Source organism: Schistocerca cancellata, chromosome 1 (genome assembly GCF_023864275.1).
Source record: "Schistocerca cancellata isolate TAMUIC-IGC-003103 chromosome 1, iqSchCanc2.1, whole genome shotgun sequence".
Taxonomy (NCBI): domain Eukaryota; kingdom Metazoa; phylum Arthropoda; class Insecta; order Orthoptera; family Acrididae; genus Schistocerca; species Schistocerca cancellata.
Genome location: NC_064626.1, coordinates 516,999,664 through 517,018,629, shown reverse-complemented (window position 1 = coordinate 517,018,629; position 18,966 = coordinate 516,999,664). Strand labels below are relative to the sequence as shown.

Sequence of the window (18,966 nt, the reverse complement as noted above, 5' to 3'; positions counted from 1 at the left end):
GTGGGATTCGAACCCACGCCTCCGAAGAGACTGGTGCCTAAAACCAGCGCCTTAGACCGCTCGGCCACGTTACCCTTGGAAGAGCGGCGGCAAAACGTTCCCTTTGTACTACAAAGATCACTTCGAAATGGAAGTATCTTGGCAATCGCCGTGCCATGTATTTTCACTGCTCTCCCACTGGAAGCGTCTCTTTAGGCCACCCACAACAAGAAAATGCCGTGCCCGCCATATGGTAGCGACGCCACTTGTCTGTAGCTGTCGTAGTTAAGGAGACAGCATCAAGAGACGTTTTCGTGCCGTGACCAGGTTTCGAACCTGGGCTTTCCGTAACCACTAAAGTGTCATAGCTGTACCTGTCAGGCGGAGCTAGAATGCTCCATGTAACAAACATATGTGAGCTCAAGGAGGTTACACTTGTGATGAAGTGGTAGTACAAACTGCGGCCTGCGGAACACGAGTGAACAACCAAGAAAGCACTGTGATTTCGAGTACTCGTGCACTATCGTCAATGCAACGGCAGCAAGGAAAAACTTTCAAAATTGCCGTGACCAGGATTCGAACCTGGGTTATTGCGGCCACAACGCAATGTCCTAACCACTAGACGATCACGGCCACGGAGGCGCCCGCCAGAGCAGCTGGCGGGAATGCAAGTGGCGGTACACAGCAAAGCCCAGCCCACAGTGTCACGCCACAGCAGTGTCAGACACGTTCTCCATCACATGTATACAAACAAATGAACGTGCCTGCGCTGTCGGGACACTAACTACAGTGGTTAGCTGCATTCACCTCCGTGGCAATGTCTTGCAGTCCTCCAAGCCTCTTGACTACAGACATGTGACTCGATAACAAGTGGACAGACGCTGCATCTCTCTCGCCGTCGGGTGTTGCCACGAATCATACTTAACGTGGCTTTCTGCACGCGTCAGCGTAGCGTCAGTCGAGCAAAGTCGAGACAAGTCGCATAAGAGGAGCAACAAAAACGCGCATTTCCGGTACCGGGAATCGAACCCGGGCCTCCTGGGTGAGAGCCAGGTATCCTAGCCACTAGACTACACCGGATTACGGCGCCAGTGCTCCTCCAGCGAACGCAGCAAGCACCCACGATTAACTTACGACACCTGTAAAAAATCCACTTTCGCACGCTATAGAACGGCATGTTCTGGACGCATATCGTGGAGACGAACGCCAGCAGTGATGAGGGCAAAAGGCGCCTACAAATCCTGCCGTTGCACCACGTACTGTTCTACGACAATTCACGAAGCAGACGCTCACGCCTTGTTGTGCTGTTTCCTTTGCGGGCAATGAGTGCATCTGCCTTCGATGCAGGAAACATTACACGTTTGGCAGCTGCGGTATTGGAACCCACGCCTCCGAAGAGACTGGTGCCTGAAACCAGCGCCTTAGACCGCTCGGCCACGCTACCTACGCAACACGCGCGTCACATGAGCTGCGTCCTACTCCACGAGAACACACAGCAACGGCACAAAAATGAGACGCCAAAATTGGCAACGGTGGGATTCGAACCCACGCCTCCGAAGAGACTGGTGCCTAAAACCAGCGCCTTAGACCGCTCGGCCACGTTACCCTTGGAAGAGCGGCGGCAAAACGTTCCCTTTGTACTACAAAGATCACTTCGAAATGGAAGTATCTTGGCAATCGCCGTGCCATGTATTTTCACTGCTCTCCCACTGGAAGCGTCTCTTTAGGCCACCCACAACAAGAAAATGCCGTGCCCGCCATATGGTAGCGACGCCACTTGTCTGTAGCTGTCGTAGTTAAGGAGACAGCATCAAGAGACGTTTTCGTGCCGTGACCAGGTTTCGAACCTGGGCTTTCCGTAACCACTAAAGTGTCATAGCTGTACCTGTCAGGCGGAGCTAGAATGCTCCATGTAACAAACATATGTGAGCTCAAGGAGGTTACACTTGTGATGAAGTGGTAGTACAAACTGCGGCCTGCGGAACACGAGTGAACAACCAAGAAAGCACTGTGATTTCGAGTACTCGTGCACTATCGTCAATGCAACGGCAGCAAGGAAAAACTTTCAAAATTGCCGTGACCAGGATTCGAACCTGGGTTATTGCGGCCACAACGCAATGTCCTAACCACTAGACGATCACGGCCACGGAGGCGCCCGCCAGAGCAGCTGGCGGGAATGCAAGTGGCGGTACACAGCAAAGCCCAGCCCACAGTGTCACGCCACAGCAGTGTCAGACACGTTCTCCATCACATGTATACAAACAAATGAACGTGCCTGCGCTGTCGGGACACTAACTACAGTGGTTAGCTGCATTCACCTCCGTGGCAATGTCTTGCAGTCCTCCAAGCCTCTTGACTACAGACATGTGACTCGATAACAAGTGGACAGACGCTGCATCTCTCTCGCCGTCGGGTGTTGCCACGAATCATACTTAACGTGGCTTTCTGCACGCGTCAGCGTAGCGTCAGTCGAGCAAAGTCGAGACAAGTCGCATAAGAGGAGCAACAAAAACGCGCATTTCCGGTACCGGGAATCGAACCCGGGCCTCCTGGGTGAGAGCCAGGTATCCTAGCCACTAGACTACACCGGATTACGGCGCCAGTGCTCCTCCAGCGAACGCAGCAAGCACCCACGATTAACTTACGACACCTGTAAAAAATCCACTTTCGCACGCTATAGAACGGCATGTTCTGGACGCATATCGTGGAGACGAACGCCAGCAGTGATGAGGGCAAAAGGCGCCTACAAATCCTGCCGTTGCACCACGTACTGTTCTACGACAATTCACGAAGCAGACGCTCACGCCTTGTTGTGCTGTTTCCTTTGCGGGCAATGAGTGCATCTGCCTTCGATGCAGGAAACATTACACGTTTGGCAGCTGCGGTATTGGAACCCACGCCTCCGAAGAGACTGGTGCCTGAAACCAGCGCCTTAGACCGCTCGGCCACGCTACCTACGCAACACGCGCGTCACATGAGCTGCGTCCTACTCCACGAGAACACACAGCAACGGCACAAAAATGAGACGCCAAAATTGGCAACGGTGGGATTCGAACCCACGCCTCCGAAGAGACTGGTGCCTAAAACCAGCGCCTTAGACCGCTCGGCCACGTTACCCTTGGAAGAGCGGCGGCAAAACGTTCCCTTTGTACTACAAAGATCACTTCGAAATGGAAGTATCTTGGCAATCGCCGTGCCATGTATTTTCACTGCTCTCCCACTGGAAGCGTCTCTTTAGGCCACCCACAACAAGAAAATGCCGTGCCCGCCATATGGTAGCGACTCCACTTGTCTGTAGCTGTCGTAGTTAAGGAGACAGCATCAAGAGACGTTTTCGTGCCGTGACCAGGTTTCGAACCTGGGCTTTCCGTAACCACTAAAGTGTCATAGCTGTACCTGTCAGGCGGAGCTAGAATGCTCCATGTAACAAACATATGTGAGCTCAAGGAGGTTACACTTGTGATGAAGTGGTAGTACAAACTGCGGCCTGCGGAACACGAGTGAACAACCAAGAAAGCACTGTGATTTCGAGTACTCGTGCACTATCGTCAATGCAACGGCAGCAAGGAAAAACTTTCAAAATTGCCGTGACCAGGATTCGAACCTGGGTTATTGCGGCCACAACGCAATGTCCTAACCACTAGACGATCACGGCCACGGAGGCGCCCGCCAGAGCAGCTGGCGGGAATGCAAGTGGCGGTACACAGCAAAGCCCAGCCCACAGTGTCACGCCACAGCAGTGTCAGACACGTTCTCCATCACATGTATACAAACAAATGAACGTGCCTGCGCTGTCGGGACACTAACTACAGTGGTTAGCTGCATTCACCTCCGTGGCAATGTCTTGCAGTCCTCCAAGCCTCTTGACTACAGACATGTGACTCGATAACAAGTGGACAGACGCTGCATCTCTCTCGCCGTCGGGTGTTGCCACGAATCATACTTAACGTGGCTTTCTGCACGCGTCAGCGTAGCGTCAGTCGAGCAAAGTCGAGACAAGTCGCATAAGAGGAGCAACAAAAACGCGCATTTCCGGTACCGGGAATCGAACCCGGGCCTCCTGGGTGAGAGCCAGGTATCCTAGCCACTAGACTACACCGGATTACGGCGCCAGTGCTCCTCCAGCGAACGCAGCAAGCACCCACGATTAACTTACGACACCTGTAAAAAATCCACTTTCGCACGCTATAGAACGGCATGTTCTGGACGCATATCGTGGAGACGAACGCCAGCAGTGATGAGGGCAAAAGGCGCCTACAAATCCTGCCGTTGCACCACGTACTGTTCTACGACAATTCACGAAGCAGACGCTCACGCCTTGTTGTGCTGTTTCCTTTGCGGGCAATGAGTGCATCTGCCTTCGATGCAGGAAACATTACACGTTTGGCAGCTGCGGTATTGGAACCCACGCCTCCGAAGAGACTGGTGCCTGAAACCAGCGCCTTAGACCGCTCGGCCACGCTACCTACGCAACACGCGCGTCACATGAGCTGCGTCCTACTCCACGAGAACACACAGCAACGGCACAAAAATGAGACGCCAAAATTGGCAACGGTGGGATTCGAACCCACGCCTCCGAAGAGACTGGTGCCTAAAACCAGCGCCTTAGACCGCTCGGCCACGTTACCCTTGGAAGAGCGGCGGCAAAACGTTCCCTTTGTACTACAAAGATCACTTCGAAATGGAAGTATCTTGGCAATCGCCGTGCCATGTATTTTCACTGCTCTCCCACTGGAAGCGTCTCTTTAGGCCACCCACAACAAGAAAATGCCGTGCCCGCCATATGGTAGCGACGCCACTTGTCTGTAGCTGTCGTAGTTAAGGAGACAGCATCAAGAGACGTTTTCGTGCCGTGACCAGGTTTCGAACCTGGGCTTTCCGTAACCACTAAAGTGTCATAGCTGTACCTGTCAGGCGGAGCTAGAATGCTCCATGTAACAAACATATGTGAGCTCAAGGAGGTTACACTTGTGATGAAGTGGTAGTACAAACTGCGGCCTGCGGAACACGAGTGAACAACCAAGAAAGCACTGTGATTTCGAGTACTCGTGCACTATCGTCAATGCAACGGCAGCAAGGAAAAACTTTCAAAATTGCCGTGACCAGGATTCGAACCTGGGTTATTGCGGCCACAACGCAATGTCCTAACCACTAGACGATCACGGCCACGGAGGCGCCCGCCAGAGCAGCTGGCGGGAATGCAAGTGGCGGTACACAGCAAAGCCCAGCCCACAGTGTCACGCCACAGCAGTGTCAGACACGTTCTCCATCACATGTATACAAACAAATGAACGTGCCTGCGCTGTCGGGACACTAACTACAGTGGTTAGCTGCATTCACCTCCGTGGCAATGTCTTGCAGTCCTCCAAGCCTCTTGACTACAGACATGTGACTCGATAACAAGTGGACAGACGCTGCATCTCTCTCGCCGTCGGGTGTTGCCACGAATCATACTTAACGTGGCTTTCTGCACGCGTCAGCGTAGCGTCAGTCGAGCAAAGTCGAGACAAGTCGCATAAGAGGAGCAACAAAAACGCGCATTTCCGGTACCGGGAATCGAACCCGGGCCTCCTGGGTGAGAGCCAGGTATCCTAGCCACTAGACTACACCGGATTACGGCGCCAGTGCTCCTCCAGCGAACGCAGCAAGCACCCACGATTAACTTACGACACCTGTAAAAAATCCACTTTCGCACGCTATAGAACGGCATGTTCTGGACGCATATCGTGGAGACGAACGCCAGCAGTGATGAGGGCAAAAGGCGCCTACAAATCCTGCCGTTGCACCACGTACTGTTCTACGACAATTCACGAAGCAGACGCTCACGCCTTGTTGTGCTGTTTCCTTTGCGGGCAATGAGTGCATCTGCCTTCGATGCAGGAAACATTACACGTTTGGCAGCTGCGGTATTGGAACCCACGCCTCCGAAGAGACTGGTGCCTGAAACCAGCGCCTTAGACCGCTCGGCCACGCTACCTACGCAACACGCGCGTCACATGAGCTGCGTCCTACTCCACGAGAACACACAGCAACGGCACAAAAATGAGACGCCAAAATTGGCAACGGTGGGATTCGAACCCACGCCTCCGAAGAGACTGGTGCCTAAAACCAGCGCCTTAGACCGCTCGGCCACGTTACCCTTGGAAGAGCGGCGGCAAAACGTTCCCTTTGTACTACAAAGATCACTTCGAAATGGAAGTATCTTGGCAATCGCCGTGCCATGTATTTTCACTGCTCTCCCACTGGAAGCGTCTCTTTAGGCCACCCACAACAAGAAAATGCCGTGCCCGCCATATGGTAGCGACGCCACTTGTCTGTAGCTGTCGTAGTTAAGGAGACAGCATCAAGAGACGTTTTCGTGCCGTGACCAGGTTTCGAACCTGGGCTTTCCGTAACCACTAAAGTGTCATAGCTGTACCTGTCAGGCGGAGCTAGAATGCTCCATGTAACAAACATATGTGAGCTCAAGGAGGTTACACTTGTGATGAAGTGGTAGTACAAACTGCGGCCTGCGGAACACGAGTGAACAACCAAGAAAGCACTGTGATTTCGAGTACTCGTGCACTATCGTCAATGCAACGGCAGCAAGGAAAAACTTTCAAAATTGCCGTGACCAGGATTCGAACCTGGGTTATTGCGGCCACAACGCAATGTCCTAACCACTAGACGATCACGGCCACGGAGGCGCCCGCCAGAGCAGCTGGCGGGAATGCAAGTGGCGGTACACAGCAAAGCCCAGCCCACAGTGTCACGCCACAGCAGTGTCAGACACGTTCTCCATCACATGTATACAAACAAATGAACGTGCCTGCGCTGTCGGGACACTAACTACAGTGGTTAGCTGCATTCACCTCCGTGGCAATGTCTTGCAGTCCTCCAAGCCTCTTGACTACAGACATGTGACTCGATAACAAGTGGACAGACGCTGCATCTCTCTCGCCGTCGGGTGTTGCCACGAATCATACTTAACGTGGCTTTCTGCACGCGTCAGCGTAGCGTCAGTCGAGCAAAGTCGAGACAAGTCGCATAAGAGGAGCAACAAAAACGCGCATTTCCGGTACCGGGAATCGAACCCGGGCCTCCTGGGTGAGAGCCAGGTATCCTAGCCACTAGACTACACCGGATTACGGCGCCAGTGCTCCTCCAGCGAACGCAGCAAGCACCCACGATTAACTTACGACACCTGTAAAAAATCCACTTTCGCACGCTATAGAACGGCATGTTCTGGACGCATATCGTGGAGACGAACGCCAGCAGTGATGAGGGCAAAAGGCGCCTACAAATCCTGCCGTTGCACCACGTACTGTTCTACGACAATTCACGAAGCAGACGCTCACGCCTTGTTGTGCTGTTTCCTTTGCGGGCAATGAGTGCATCTGCCTTCGATGCAGGAAACATTACACGTTTGGCAGCTGCGGTATTGGAACCCACGCCTCCGAAGAGACTGGTGCCTGAAACCAGCGCCTTAGACCGCTCGGCCACGCTACCTACGCAACACGCGCGTCACATGAGCTGCGTCCTACTCCACGAGAACACACAGCAACGGCACAAAAATGAGACGCCAAAATTGGCAACGGTGGGATTCGAACCCACGCCTCCGAAGAGACTGGTGCCTAAAACCAGCGCCTTAGACCGCTCGGCCACGTTACCCTTGGAAGAGCGGCGGCAAAACGTTCCCTTTGTACTACAAAGATCACTTCGAAATGGAAGTATCTTGGCAATCGCCGTGCCATGTATTTTCACTGCTCTCCCACTGGAAGCGTCTCTTTAGGCCACCCACAACAAGAAAATGCCGTGCCCGCCATATGGTAGCGACGCCACTTGTCTGTAGCTGTCGTAGTTAAGGAGACAGCATCAAGAGACGTTTTCGTGCCGTGACCAGGTTTCGAACCTGGGCTTTCCGTAACCACTAAAGTGTCATAGCTGTACCTGTCAGGCGGAGCTAGAATGCTCCATGTAACAAACATATGTGAGCTCAAGGAGGTTACACTTGTGATGAAGTGGTAGTACAAACTGCGGCCTGCGGAACACGAGTGAACAACCAAGAAAGCACTGTGATTTCGAGTACTCGTGCACTATCGTCAATGCAACGGCAGCAAGGAAAAACTTTCAAAATTGCCGTGACCAGGATTCGAACCTGGGTTATTGCGGCCACAACGCAATGTCCTAACCACTAGACGATCACGGCCACGGAGGCGCCCGCCAGAGCAGCTGGCGGGAATGCAAGTGGCGGTACACAGCAAAGCCCAGCCCACAGTGTCACGCCACAGCAGTGTCAGACACGTTCTCCATCACATGTATACAAACAAATGAACGTGCCTGCGCTGTCGGGACACTAACTACAGTGGTTAGCTGCATTCACCTCCGTGGCAATGTCTTGCAGTCCTCCAAGCCTCTTGACTACAGACATGTGACTCGATAACAAGTGGACAGACGCTGCATCTCTCTCGCCGTCGGGTGTTGCCACGAATCATACTTAACGTGGCTTTCTGCACGCGTCAGCGTAGCGTCAGTCGAGCAAAGTCGAGACAAGTCGCATAAGAGGAGCAACAAAAACGCGCATTTCCGGTACCGGGAATCGAACCCGGGCCTCCTGGGTGAGAGCCAGGTATCCTAGCCACTAGACTACACCGGATTACGGCGCCAGTGCTCCTCCAGCGAACGCAGCAAGCACCCACGATTAACTTACGACACCTGTAAAAAATCCACTTTCGCACGCTATAGAACGGCATGTTCTGGACGCATATCGTGGAGACGAACGCCAGCAGTGATGAGGGCAAAAGGCGCCTACAAATCCTGCCGTTGCACCACGTACTGTTCTACGACAATTCACGAAGCAGACGCTCACGCCTTGTTGTGCTGTTTCCTTTGCGGGCAATGAGTGCATCTGCCTTCGATGCAGGAAACATTACACGTTTGGCAGCTGCGGTATTGGAACCCACGCCTCCGAAGAGACTGGTGCCTGAAACCAGCGCCTTAGACCGCTCGGCCACGCTACCTACGCAACACGCGCGTCACATGAGCTGCGTCCTACTCCACGAGAACACACAGCAACGGCACAAAAATGAGACGCCAAAATTGGCAACGGTGGGATTCGAACCCACGCCTCCGAAGAGACTGGTGCCTAAAACCAGCGCCTTAGACCGCTCGGCCACGTTACCCTTGGAAGAGCGGCGGCAAAACGTTCCCTTTGTACTACAAAGATCACTTCGAAATGGAAGTATCTTGGCAATCGCCGTGCCATGTATTTTCACTGCTCTCCCACTGGAAGCGTCTCTTTAGGCCACCCACAACAAGAAAATGCCGTGCCCGCCATATGGTAGCGACGCCACTTGTCTGTAGCTGTCGTAGTTAAGGAGACAGCATCAAGAGACGTTTTCGTGCCGTGACCAGGTTTCGAACCTGGGCTTTCCGTAACCACTAAAGTGTCATAGCTGTACCTGTCAGGCGGAGCTAGAATGCTCCATGTAACAAACATATGTGAGCTCAAGGAGGTTACACTTGTGATGAAGTGGTAGTACAAACTGCGGCCTGCGGAACACGAGTGAACAACCAAGAAAGCACTGTGATTTCGAGTACTCGTGCACTATCGTCAATGCAACGGCAGCAAGGAAAAACTTTCAAAATTGCCGTGACCAGGATTCGAACCTGGGTTATTGCGGCCACAACGCAATGTCCTAACCACTAGACGATCACGGCCACGGAGGCGCCCGCCAGAGCAGCTGGCGGGAATGCAAGTGGCGGTACACAGCAAAGCCCAGCCCACAGTGTCACGCCACAGCAGTGTCAGACACGTTCTCCATCACATGTATACAAACAAATGAACGTGCCTGCGCTGTCGGGACACTAACTACAGTGGTTAGCTGCATTCACCTCCGTGGCAATGTCTTGCAGTCCTCCAAGCCTCTTGACTACAGACATGTGACTCGATAACAAGTGGACAGACGCTGCATCTCTCTCGCCGTCGGGTGTTGCCACGAATCATACTTAACGTGGCTTTCTGCACGCGTCAGCGTAGCGTCAGTCGAGCAAAGTCGAGACAAGTCGCATAAGAGGAGCAACAAAAACGCGCATTTCCGGTACCGGGAATCGAACCCGGGCCTCCTGGGTGAGAGCCAGGTATCCTAGCCACTAGACTACACCGGATTACGGCGCCAGTGCTCCTCCAGCGAACGCAGCAAGCACCCACGATTAACTTACGACACCTGTAAAAAATCCACTTTCGCACGCTATAGAACGGCATGTTCTGGACGCATATCGTGGAGACGAACGCCAGCAGTGATGAGGGCAAAAGGCGCCTACAAATCCTGCCGTTGCACCACGTACTGTTCTACGACAATTCACGAAGCAGACGCTCACGCCTTGTTGTGCTGTTTCCTTTGCGGGCAATGAGTGCATCTGCCTTCGATGCAGGAAACATTACACGTTTGGCAGCTGCGGTATTGGAACCCACGCCTCCGAAGAGACTGGTGCCTGAAACCAGCGCCTTAGACCGCTCGGCCACGCTACCTACGCAACACGCGCGTCACATGAGCTGCGTCCTACTCCACGAGAACACACAGCAACGGCACAAAAATGAGACGCCAAAATTGGCAACGGTGGGATTCGAACCCACGCCTCCGAAGAGACTGGTGCCTAAAACCAGCGCCTTAGACCGCTCGGCCACGTTACCCTTGGAAGAGCGGCGGCAAAACGTTCCCTTTGTACTACAAAGATCACTTCGAAATGGAAGTATCTTGGCAATCGCCGTGCCATGTATTTTCACTGCTCTCCCACTGGAAGCGTCTCTTTAGGCCACCCACAACAAGAAAATGCCGTGCCCGCCATATGGTAGCGACGCCACTTGTCTGTAGCTGTCGTAGTTAAGGAGACAGCATCAAGAGACGTTTTCGTGCCGTGACCAGGTTTCGAACCTGGGCTTTCCGTAACCACTAAAGTGTCATAGCTGTACCTGTCAGGCGGAGCTAGAATGCTCCATGTAACAAACATATGTGAGCTCAAGGAGGTTACACTTGTGATGAAGTGGTAGTACAAACTGCGGCCTGCGGAACACGAGTGAACAACCAAGAAAGCACTGTGATTTCGAGTACTCGTGCACTATCGTCAATGCAACGGCAGCAAGGAAAAACTTTCAAAATTGCCGTGACCAGGATTCGAACCTGGGTTATTGCGGCCACAACGCAATGTCCTAACCACTAGACGATCACGGCCACGGAGGCGCCCGCCAGAGCAGCTGGCGGGAATGCAAGTGGCGGTACACAGCAAAGCCCAGCCCACAGTGTCACGCCACAGCAGTGTCAGACACGTTCTCCATCACATGTATACAAACAAATGAACGTGCCTGCGCTGTCGGGACACTAACTACAGTGGTTAGCTGCATTCACCTCCGTGGCAATGTCTTGCAGTCCTCCAAGCCTCTTGACTACAGACATGTGACTCGATAACAAGTGGACAGACGCTGCATCTCTCTCGCCGTCGGGTGTTGCCACGAATCATACTTAACGTGGCTTTCTGCACGCGTCAGCGTAGCGTCAGTCGAGCAAAGTCGAGACAAGTCGCATAAGAGGAGCAACAAAAACGCGCATTTCCGGTACCGGGAATCGAACCCGGGCCTCCTGGGTGAGAGCCAGGTATCCTAGCCACTAGACTACACCGGATTACGGCGCCAGTGCTCCTCCAGCGAACGCAGCAAGCACCCACGATTAACTTACGACACCTGTAAAAAATCCACTTTCGCACGCTATAGAACGGCATGTTCTGGACGCATATCGTGGAGACGAACGCCAGCAGTGATGAGGGCAAAAGGCGCCTACAAATCCTGCCGTTGCACCACGTACTGTTCTACGACAATTCACGAAGCAGACGCTCACGCCTTGTTGTGCTGTTTCCTTTGCGGGCAATGAGTGCATCTGCCTTCGATGCAGGAAACATTACACGTTTGGCAGCTGCGGTATTGGAACCCACGCCTCCGAAGAGACTGGTGCCTGAAACCAGCGCCTTAGACCGCTCGGCCACGCTACCTACGCAACACGCGCGTCACATGAGCTGCGTCCTACTCCACGAGAACACACAGCAACGGCACAAAAATGAGACGCCAAAATTGGCAACGGTGGGATTCGAACCCACGCCTCCGAAGAGACTGGTGCCTAAAACCAGCGCCTTAGACCGCTCGGCCACGTTACCCTTGGAAGAGCGGCGGCAAAACGTTCCCTTTGTACTACAAAGATCACTTCGAAATGGAAGTATCTTGGCAATCGCCGTGCCATGTATTTTCACTGCTCTCCCACTGGAAGCGTCTCTTTAGGCCACCCACAACAAGAAAATGCCGTGCCCGCCATATGGTAGCGACGCCACTTGTCTGTAGCTGTCGTAGTTAAGGAGACAGCATCAAGAGACGTTTTCGTGCCGTGACCAGGTTTCGAACCTGGGCTTTCCGTAACCACTAAAGTGTCATAGCTGTACCTGTCAGGCGGAGCTAGAATGCTCCATGTAACAAACATATGTGAGCTCAAGGAGGTTACACTTGTGATGAAGTGGTAGTACAAACTGCGGCCTGCGGAACACGAGTGAACAACCAAGAAAGCACTGTGATTTCGAGTACTCGTGCACTATCGTCAATGCAACGGCAGCAAGGAAAAACTTTCAAAATTGCCGTGACCAGGATTCGAACCTGGGTTATTGCGGCCACAACGCAATGTCCTAACCACTAGACGATCACGGCCACGGAGGCACCCGCCAGAGCAGCTGGCGGGAATGCAAGTGGCGGTACACAGCAAAGCCCAGCCCACAGTGTCACGCCACAGCAGTGTCAGACACGTTCTCCATCACATGTATACAAACAAATGAACGTGCCTGCGCTGTCGGGACACTAACTACAGTGGTTAGCTGCATTCACCTCCGTGGCAATGTCTTGCAGTCCTCCAAGCCTCTTGACTACAGACATGTGACTCGATAACAAGTGGACAGACGCTGCATCTCTCTCGCCGTCGGGTGTTGCCACGAATCATACTTAACGTGGCTTTCTGCACGCGTCAGCGTAGCGTCAGTCGAGCAAAGTCGAGACAAGTCGCATAAGAGGAGCAACAAAAACGCGCATTTCCGGTACCGGGAATCGAACCCGGGCCTCCTGGGTGAGAGCCAGGTATCCTAGCCACTAGACTACACCGGATTACGGCGCCAGTGCTCCTCCAGCGAACGCAGCAAGCACCCACGATTAACTTACGACACCTGTAAAAAATCCACTTTCGCACGCTATAGAACGGCATGTTCTGGACGCATATCGTGGAGACGAACGCCAGCAGTGATGAGGGCAAAAGGCGCCTACAAATCCTGCCGTTGCACCACGTACTGTTCTACGACAATTCACGAAGCAGACGCTCACGCCTTGTTGTGCTGTTTCCTTTGCGGGCAATGAGTGCATCTGCCTTCGATGCAGGAAACATTACACGTTTGGCAGCTGCGGTATTGGAACCCACGCCTCCGAAGAGACTGGTGCCTGAAACCAGCGCCTTAGACCGCTCGGCCACGCTACCTACGCAACACGCGCGTCACATGAGCTGCGTCCTACTCCACGAGAACACACAGCAACGGCACAAAAATGAGACGCCAAAATTGGCAACGGTGGGATTCGAACCCACGCCTCCGAAGAGACTGGTGCCTAAAACCAGCGCCTTAGACCGCTCGGCCACGTTACCCTTGGAAGAGCGGCGGCAAAACGTTCCCTTTGTACTACAAAGATCACTTCGAAATGGAAGTATCTTGGCAATCGCCGTGCCATGTATTTTCACTGCTCTCCCACTGGAAGCGTCTCTTTAGGCCACCCACAACAAGAAAATGCCGTGCCCGCCATATGGTAGCGACTCCACTTGTCTGTAGCTGTCGTAGTTAAGGAGACAGCATCAAGAGACGTTTTCGTGCCGTGACCAGGTTTCGAACCTGGGCTTTCCGTAACCACTAAAGTGTCATAGCTGTACCTGTCAGGCGGAGCTAGAATGCTCCATGTAACAAACATATGTGAGCTCAAGGAGGTTACACTTGTGATGAAGTGGTAGTACAAACTGCGGCCTGCGGAACACGAGTGAACAACCAAGAAAGCACTGTGATTTCGAGTACTCGTGCACTATCGTCAATGCAACGGCAGCAAGGAAAAACTTTCAAAATTGCCGTGACCAGGATTCGAACCTGGGTTATTGCGGCCACAACGCAATGTCCTAACCACTAGACGATCACGGCCACGGAGGCGCCCGCCAGAGCAGCTGGCGGGAATGCAAGTGGCGGTACACAGCAAAGCCCAGCCCACAGTGTCACGCCACAGCAGTGTCAGACACGTTCTCCATCACATGTATACAAACAAATGAACGTGCCTGCGCTGTCGGGACACTAACTACAGTGGTTAGCTGCATTCACCTCCGTGGCAATGTCTTGCAGTCCTCCAAGCCTCTTGACTACAGACATGTGACTCGATAACAAGTGGACAGACGCTGCATCTCTCTCGCCGTCGGGTGTTGCCACGAATCATACTTAACGTGGCTTTCTGCACGCGTCAGCGTAGCGTCAGTCGAGCAAAGTCGAGACAAGTCGCATAAGAGGAGCAACAAAAACGCGCATTTCCGGTACCGGGAATCGAACCCGGGCCTCCTGGGTGAGAGCCAGGTATCCTAGCCACTAGACTACACCGGATTACGGCGCCAGTGCTCCTCCAGCGAACGCAGCAAGCACCCACGATTAACTTACGACACCTGTAAAAAATCCACTTTCGCACGCTATAGAACGGCATGTTCTGGACGCATATCGTGGAGACGAACGCCAGCAGTGATGAGGGCAAAAGGCGCCTACAAATCCTGCCGTTGCACCACGTACTGTTCTACGACAATTCACGAAGCAGACGCTCACGCCTTGTTGTGCTGTTTCCTTTGCGGGCAATGAGTGCATCTGCCTTCGATGCAGGAAACATTACACGTTTGGCAGCTGCGGTATTGGAACCCACGCCTCCGAAGAGACTGGTGCCTGAAACCAGCGCCTTAGACCGCTCGGCCACGCTACCTACGCAACACGCGCGTCACATGAGCTGCGTCCTACTCCACGAGAACACACAGCAACGGCACAAAAATGAGACGCCAAAATTGGCAACGGTGGGATTCGAACCCACGCCTCCGAAGAGACTGGTGCCTAAAACCAGCGCCTTAGACCGCTCGGCCACGTTACCCTTGGAAGAGCGGCGGCAAAACGTTCCCTTTGTACTACAAAGATCACTTCGAAATGGAAGTATCTTGGCAATCGCCGTGCCATGTATTTTCACTGCTCTCCCACTGGAAGCGTCTCTTTAGGCCACCCACAACAAGAAAATGCCGTGCCCGCCATATGGTAGCGACGCCACTTGTCTGTAGCTGTCGTAGTTAAGGAGACAGCATCAAGAGACGTTTTCGTGCCGTGACCAGGTTTCGAACCTGGGCTTTCCGTAACCACTAAAGTGTCATAGCTGTACCTGTCAGGCGGAGCTAGAATGCTCCATGTAACAAACATATGTGAGCTCAAGGAGGTTACACTTGTGATGAAGTGGTAGTACAAACTGCGGCCTGCGGAACACGAGTGAACAACCAAGAAAGCACTGTGATTTCGAGTACTCGTGCACTATCGTCAATGCAACGGCAGCAAGGAAAAACTTTCAAAATTGCCGTGACCAGGATTCGAACCTGGGTTATTGCGGCCACAACGCAATGTCCTAACCACTAGACGATCACGGCCACGGAGGCGCCCGCCAGAGCAGCTGGCGGGAATGCAAGTGGCGGTACACAGCAAAGCCCAGCCCACAGTGTCACGCCACAGCAGTGTCAGACACGTTCTCCATCACATGTATACAAACAAATGAACGTGCCTGCGCTGTCGGGACACTAACTACAGTGGTTAGCTGCATTCACCTCCGTGGCAATGTCTTGCAGTCCTCCAAGCCTCTTGACTACAGACATGTGACTCGATAACAAGTGGACAGACGCTGCATCTCTCTCGCCGTCGGGTGTTGCCACGAATCATACTTAACGTGGCTTTCTGCACGCGTCAGCGTAGCGTCAGTCGAGCAAAGTCGAGACAAGTCGCATAAGAGGAGCAACAAAAACGCGCATTTCCGGTACCGGGAATCGAACCCGGGCCTCCTGGGTGAGAGCCAGGTATCCTAGCCACTAGACTACACCGGATTACGGCGCCAGTGCTCCTCCAGCGAACGCAGCAAGCACCCACGATTAACTTACGACACCTGTAAAAAATCCACTTTCGCACGCTATAGAACGGCATGTTCTGGACGCATATCGTGGAGACGAACGCCAGCAGTGATGAGGGCAAAAGGCGCCTACAAATCCTGCCGTTGCACCACGTACTGTTCTACGACAATTCACGAAGCAGACGCTCACGCCTTGTTGTGCTGTTTCCTTTGCGGGCAATGAGTGCATCTGCCTTCGATGCAGGAAACATTACACGTTTGGCAGCTGCGGTATTGGAACCCACGCCTCCGAAGAGACTGGTGCCTGAAACCAGCGCCTTAGACCGCTCGGCCACGCTACCTACGCAACACGCGCGTCACATGAGCTGCGTCCTACTCCACGAGAACACACAGCAACGGCACAAAAATGAGACGCCAAAATTGGCAACGGTGGGATTCGAACCCACGCCTCCGAAGAGACTGGTGCCTAAAACCAGCGCCTTAGACCGCTCGGCCACGTTACCCTTGGAAGAGCGGCGGCAAAACGTTCCCTTTGTACTACAAAGATCACTTCGAAATGGAAGTATCTTGGCAATCGCCGTGCCATGTATTTTCACTGCTCTCCCACTGGAAGCGTCTCTTTAGGCCACCCACAACAAGAAAATGCCGTGCCCGCCATATGGTAGCGACGCCACTTGTCTGTAGCTGTCGTAGTTAAGGAGACAGCATCAAGAGACGTTTTCGTGCCGTGACCAGGTTTCGAACCTGGGCTTTCCGTAACCACTAAAGTGTCATAGCTGTACCTGTCAGGCGGAGCTAGAATGCTCCATGTAACAAACATATGTGAGCTCAAGGAGGTTACACTTGTGATGAAGTGGTAGTACAAACTGCGGCCTGCGGAACACGAGTGAACAACCAAGAAAGCACTGTGATTTCGAGTACTCGTGCACTATCGTCAATGCAACGGCAGCAAGGAAAAACTTTCAAAATTGCCGTGACCAGGATTCGAACCTGGGTTATTGCGGCCACAACGCAATGTCCTAACCACTAGACGATCACGGCCACGGAGGCGCCCGCCAGAGCAGCTGGCGGGAATGCAAGTGGCGGTACACAGCAAAGCCCAGCCCACAGTGTCACGCCACAGCAGTGTCAGACACGTTCTCCATCACATGTATACAAACAAATGAACGTGCCTGCGCTGTCGGGACACTAACTACAGTGGTTAGCTGCATTCACCTCCGTGGCAATGTCTTGCAGTCCTCCAAGCCTCTTGACTACAGACATGTGACTCGATAACAAGTGGACAGACGCTGCATCTCTCTCGCCGTCGGGTGTTGCCACGAATCATACTTAACGTGGCTTTCTGCACGCGTCAGCGTAGCGTCAGTCGAGCAAAGTCGAGACAAGTCGCATAAGAGGAGCAACAAAAACGCGCATTTCCGGTACCGGGAATCGAACCCGGGCCTCCTGGGTGAGAGCCAGGTATCCTAGCCACTAGACTACACCGGATTACGGCGCCAGTGCTCCTCCAGCGAACGCAGCAAGCACCCACGATTAACTTACGACACCTGTAAAAAATCCACTTTCGCACGCTATAGAACGGCATGTTCTGGACGCATATCGTGGAGACGAACGCCAGCAGTGATGAGGGCAAAAGGCGCCTACAAATCCTGCCGTTGCACCACGTACTGTTCTACGACAATTCACGAAGCAGACGCTCACGCCTTGTTGTGCTGTTTCCTTTGCGGGCAATGAGTGCATCTGCCTTCGATGCAGGAAACATTACACGTTTGGCAGCTGCGGTATTGGAACCCACGCCTCCGAAGAGACTGGTGCCTGAAACCAGCGCCTTAGACCGCTCGGCCACGCTACCTACGCAACACGCGCGTCACATGAGCTGCGTCCTACTCCACGAGAACACACAGCAACGGCACAAAAATGAGACGCCAAAATTGGCAACGGTGGGATTCGAACCCACGCCTCCGAAGAGACTGGTGCCTAAAACCAGCGCCTTAGACCGCTCGGCCACGTTACCCTTGGAAGAGCGGCGGCAAAACGTTCCCTTTGTACTACAAAGATCACTTCGAAATGGAAGTATCTTGGCAATCGCCGTGCCATGTATTTTCACTGCTCTCCCACTGGAAGCGTCTCTTTAGGCCACCCACAACAAGAAAATGCCGTGCCCGCCATATGGTAGCGACGCCACTTGTCTGTAGCTGTCGTAGTTAAGGAGACAGCATCAAGAGACGTTTTCGTGCCGTGACCAGGTTTCGAACCTGGGCTTTCCGTAACCACTAAAGTGTCATAGCTGTACCTGTCAGGCGGAGCTAGAATGCTCCATGTAACAAACATATGTGAGCTCAAGGAGGTTACACTTGTGATGAAGTGGTAGTACAAACTGCGGCCTGCGGAACACGAGTGAACAACCAAGAAAGCACTGTGATTTCGAGTACTCGTGCACTATCGTCAATGCAACGGCAGCAAGGAAAAACTTTCAAAATTGCCGTGACCAGGATTCGAACCTGGGTTATTGCGGCCACAACGCAATGTCCTAACCACTAGACGATCACGGCCACGGAGGCGCCCGCCAGAGCAGCTGGCGGGAATGCAAGTGGCGGTACACAGCAAAGCCCAGCCCACAGTGTCACGCCACAGCAGTGTCAGACACGTTCTCCATCACATGTATACAAACAAATGAACGTGCCTGCGCTGTCGGGACACTAACTACAGTGGTTAGCTGCATTCACCTCCGTGGCAATGTCTTGCAGTCCTCCAAGCCTCTTGACTACAGACAT

General features: G+C 53.3%; 37 non-coding genes across 37 annotated transcripts; all 37 read right to left on the bottom strand.

Moving 5' to 3' along the window:
• Positions 1-540: 540 nt before the first annotated feature.
• On the bottom strand, positions 541-612 carry Trnah-gug (transfer RNA histidin (anticodon GUG)). Its single transcript has one exon. It is a non-coding gene; the product is annotated as a tRNA-His (tRNA).
• Positions 613-987: 375 nt separating this feature from the next.
• On the bottom strand, positions 988-1,059 carry Trnae-cuc (transfer RNA glutamic acid (anticodon CUC)). The gene has a single exon. It is a non-coding gene; the product is annotated as a tRNA-Glu (tRNA).
• Positions 1,060-1,503: 444 nt separating this feature from the next.
• On the bottom strand, positions 1,504-1,585 carry Trnal-uag (transfer RNA leucine (anticodon UAG)). Its single transcript has one exon. It is a non-coding gene; the product is annotated as a tRNA-Leu (tRNA).
• Positions 1,586-2,051: 466 nt separating this feature from the next.
• Trnah-gug (transfer RNA histidin (anticodon GUG)) lies at positions 2,052-2,123 on the bottom strand. The gene has a single exon. It is a non-coding gene; the product is annotated as a tRNA-His (tRNA).
• Positions 2,124-2,498: 375 nt separating this feature from the next.
• Trnae-cuc (transfer RNA glutamic acid (anticodon CUC)) lies at positions 2,499-2,570 on the bottom strand. Its single transcript has one exon. It is a non-coding gene; the product is annotated as a tRNA-Glu (tRNA).
• A 444-nt stretch (positions 2,571-3,014) lies between these two features.
• Positions 3,015-3,096, bottom strand: Trnal-uag (transfer RNA leucine (anticodon UAG)). The gene has a single exon. It is a non-coding gene; the product is annotated as a tRNA-Leu (tRNA).
• Positions 3,097-3,562: 466 nt separating this feature from the next.
• Trnah-gug (transfer RNA histidin (anticodon GUG)) lies at positions 3,563-3,634 on the bottom strand. The gene has a single exon. It is a non-coding gene; the product is annotated as a tRNA-His (tRNA).
• Positions 3,635-4,009: 375 nt separating this feature from the next.
• Trnae-cuc (transfer RNA glutamic acid (anticodon CUC)) lies at positions 4,010-4,081 on the bottom strand. Its single transcript has one exon. It is a non-coding gene; the product is annotated as a tRNA-Glu (tRNA).
• A 444-nt stretch (positions 4,082-4,525) lies between these two features.
• Trnal-uag (transfer RNA leucine (anticodon UAG)) lies at positions 4,526-4,607 on the bottom strand. Its single transcript has one exon. It is a non-coding gene; the product is annotated as a tRNA-Leu (tRNA).
• A 466-nt stretch (positions 4,608-5,073) lies between these two features.
• Positions 5,074-5,145, bottom strand: Trnah-gug (transfer RNA histidin (anticodon GUG)). Its single transcript has one exon. It is a non-coding gene; the product is annotated as a tRNA-His (tRNA).
• A 375-nt stretch (positions 5,146-5,520) lies between these two features.
• Trnae-cuc (transfer RNA glutamic acid (anticodon CUC)) lies at positions 5,521-5,592 on the bottom strand. The gene has a single exon. It is a non-coding gene; the product is annotated as a tRNA-Glu (tRNA).
• Positions 5,593-6,036: 444 nt separating this feature from the next.
• Positions 6,037-6,118, bottom strand: Trnal-uag (transfer RNA leucine (anticodon UAG)). The gene has a single exon. It is a non-coding gene; the product is annotated as a tRNA-Leu (tRNA).
• A 466-nt stretch (positions 6,119-6,584) lies between these two features.
• On the bottom strand, positions 6,585-6,656 carry Trnah-gug (transfer RNA histidin (anticodon GUG)). The gene has a single exon. It is a non-coding gene; the product is annotated as a tRNA-His (tRNA).
• Positions 6,657-7,031: 375 nt separating this feature from the next.
• Trnae-cuc (transfer RNA glutamic acid (anticodon CUC)) lies at positions 7,032-7,103 on the bottom strand. Its single transcript has one exon. It is a non-coding gene; the product is annotated as a tRNA-Glu (tRNA).
• Positions 7,104-7,547: 444 nt separating this feature from the next.
• On the bottom strand, positions 7,548-7,629 carry Trnal-uag (transfer RNA leucine (anticodon UAG)). Its single transcript has one exon. It is a non-coding gene; the product is annotated as a tRNA-Leu (tRNA).
• Positions 7,630-8,095: 466 nt separating this feature from the next.
• Trnah-gug (transfer RNA histidin (anticodon GUG)) lies at positions 8,096-8,167 on the bottom strand. The gene has a single exon. It is a non-coding gene; the product is annotated as a tRNA-His (tRNA).
• Positions 8,168-8,542: 375 nt separating this feature from the next.
• On the bottom strand, positions 8,543-8,614 carry Trnae-cuc (transfer RNA glutamic acid (anticodon CUC)). The gene has a single exon. It is a non-coding gene; the product is annotated as a tRNA-Glu (tRNA).
• A 444-nt stretch (positions 8,615-9,058) lies between these two features.
• Positions 9,059-9,140, bottom strand: Trnal-uag (transfer RNA leucine (anticodon UAG)). Its single transcript has one exon. It is a non-coding gene; the product is annotated as a tRNA-Leu (tRNA).
• A 466-nt stretch (positions 9,141-9,606) lies between these two features.
• Trnah-gug (transfer RNA histidin (anticodon GUG)) lies at positions 9,607-9,678 on the bottom strand. Its single transcript has one exon. It is a non-coding gene; the product is annotated as a tRNA-His (tRNA).
• Positions 9,679-10,053: 375 nt separating this feature from the next.
• Positions 10,054-10,125, bottom strand: Trnae-cuc (transfer RNA glutamic acid (anticodon CUC)). The gene has a single exon. It is a non-coding gene; the product is annotated as a tRNA-Glu (tRNA).
• A 444-nt stretch (positions 10,126-10,569) lies between these two features.
• On the bottom strand, positions 10,570-10,651 carry Trnal-uag (transfer RNA leucine (anticodon UAG)). The gene has a single exon. It is a non-coding gene; the product is annotated as a tRNA-Leu (tRNA).
• A 466-nt stretch (positions 10,652-11,117) lies between these two features.
• On the bottom strand, positions 11,118-11,189 carry Trnah-gug (transfer RNA histidin (anticodon GUG)). The gene has a single exon. It is a non-coding gene; the product is annotated as a tRNA-His (tRNA).
• A 375-nt stretch (positions 11,190-11,564) lies between these two features.
• Positions 11,565-11,636, bottom strand: Trnae-cuc (transfer RNA glutamic acid (anticodon CUC)). The gene has a single exon. It is a non-coding gene; the product is annotated as a tRNA-Glu (tRNA).
• Positions 11,637-12,080: 444 nt separating this feature from the next.
• Trnal-uag (transfer RNA leucine (anticodon UAG)) lies at positions 12,081-12,162 on the bottom strand. Its single transcript has one exon. It is a non-coding gene; the product is annotated as a tRNA-Leu (tRNA).
• A 466-nt stretch (positions 12,163-12,628) lies between these two features.
• On the bottom strand, positions 12,629-12,700 carry Trnah-gug (transfer RNA histidin (anticodon GUG)). The gene has a single exon. It is a non-coding gene; the product is annotated as a tRNA-His (tRNA).
• Positions 12,701-13,075: 375 nt separating this feature from the next.
• Trnae-cuc (transfer RNA glutamic acid (anticodon CUC)) lies at positions 13,076-13,147 on the bottom strand. Its single transcript has one exon. It is a non-coding gene; the product is annotated as a tRNA-Glu (tRNA).
• A 444-nt stretch (positions 13,148-13,591) lies between these two features.
• On the bottom strand, positions 13,592-13,673 carry Trnal-uag (transfer RNA leucine (anticodon UAG)). The gene has a single exon. It is a non-coding gene; the product is annotated as a tRNA-Leu (tRNA).
• Positions 13,674-14,139: 466 nt separating this feature from the next.
• Trnah-gug (transfer RNA histidin (anticodon GUG)) lies at positions 14,140-14,211 on the bottom strand. The gene has a single exon. It is a non-coding gene; the product is annotated as a tRNA-His (tRNA).
• Positions 14,212-14,586: 375 nt separating this feature from the next.
• On the bottom strand, positions 14,587-14,658 carry Trnae-cuc (transfer RNA glutamic acid (anticodon CUC)). Its single transcript has one exon. It is a non-coding gene; the product is annotated as a tRNA-Glu (tRNA).
• Positions 14,659-15,102: 444 nt separating this feature from the next.
• Positions 15,103-15,184, bottom strand: Trnal-uag (transfer RNA leucine (anticodon UAG)). The gene has a single exon. It is a non-coding gene; the product is annotated as a tRNA-Leu (tRNA).
• A 466-nt stretch (positions 15,185-15,650) lies between these two features.
• Trnah-gug (transfer RNA histidin (anticodon GUG)) lies at positions 15,651-15,722 on the bottom strand. The gene has a single exon. It is a non-coding gene; the product is annotated as a tRNA-His (tRNA).
• Positions 15,723-16,097: 375 nt separating this feature from the next.
• Positions 16,098-16,169, bottom strand: Trnae-cuc (transfer RNA glutamic acid (anticodon CUC)). The gene has a single exon. It is a non-coding gene; the product is annotated as a tRNA-Glu (tRNA).
• Positions 16,170-16,613: 444 nt separating this feature from the next.
• On the bottom strand, positions 16,614-16,695 carry Trnal-uag (transfer RNA leucine (anticodon UAG)). The gene has a single exon. It is a non-coding gene; the product is annotated as a tRNA-Leu (tRNA).
• Positions 16,696-17,161: 466 nt separating this feature from the next.
• On the bottom strand, positions 17,162-17,233 carry Trnah-gug (transfer RNA histidin (anticodon GUG)). Its single transcript has one exon. It is a non-coding gene; the product is annotated as a tRNA-His (tRNA).
• A 375-nt stretch (positions 17,234-17,608) lies between these two features.
• Positions 17,609-17,680, bottom strand: Trnae-cuc (transfer RNA glutamic acid (anticodon CUC)). The gene has a single exon. It is a non-coding gene; the product is annotated as a tRNA-Glu (tRNA).
• Positions 17,681-18,124: 444 nt separating this feature from the next.
• On the bottom strand, positions 18,125-18,206 carry Trnal-uag (transfer RNA leucine (anticodon UAG)). Its single transcript has one exon. It is a non-coding gene; the product is annotated as a tRNA-Leu (tRNA).
• Positions 18,207-18,672: 466 nt separating this feature from the next.
• On the bottom strand, positions 18,673-18,744 carry Trnah-gug (transfer RNA histidin (anticodon GUG)). The gene has a single exon. It is a non-coding gene; the product is annotated as a tRNA-His (tRNA).
• Between the last annotated feature and the right edge of the window lie 222 nt (positions 18,745-18,966).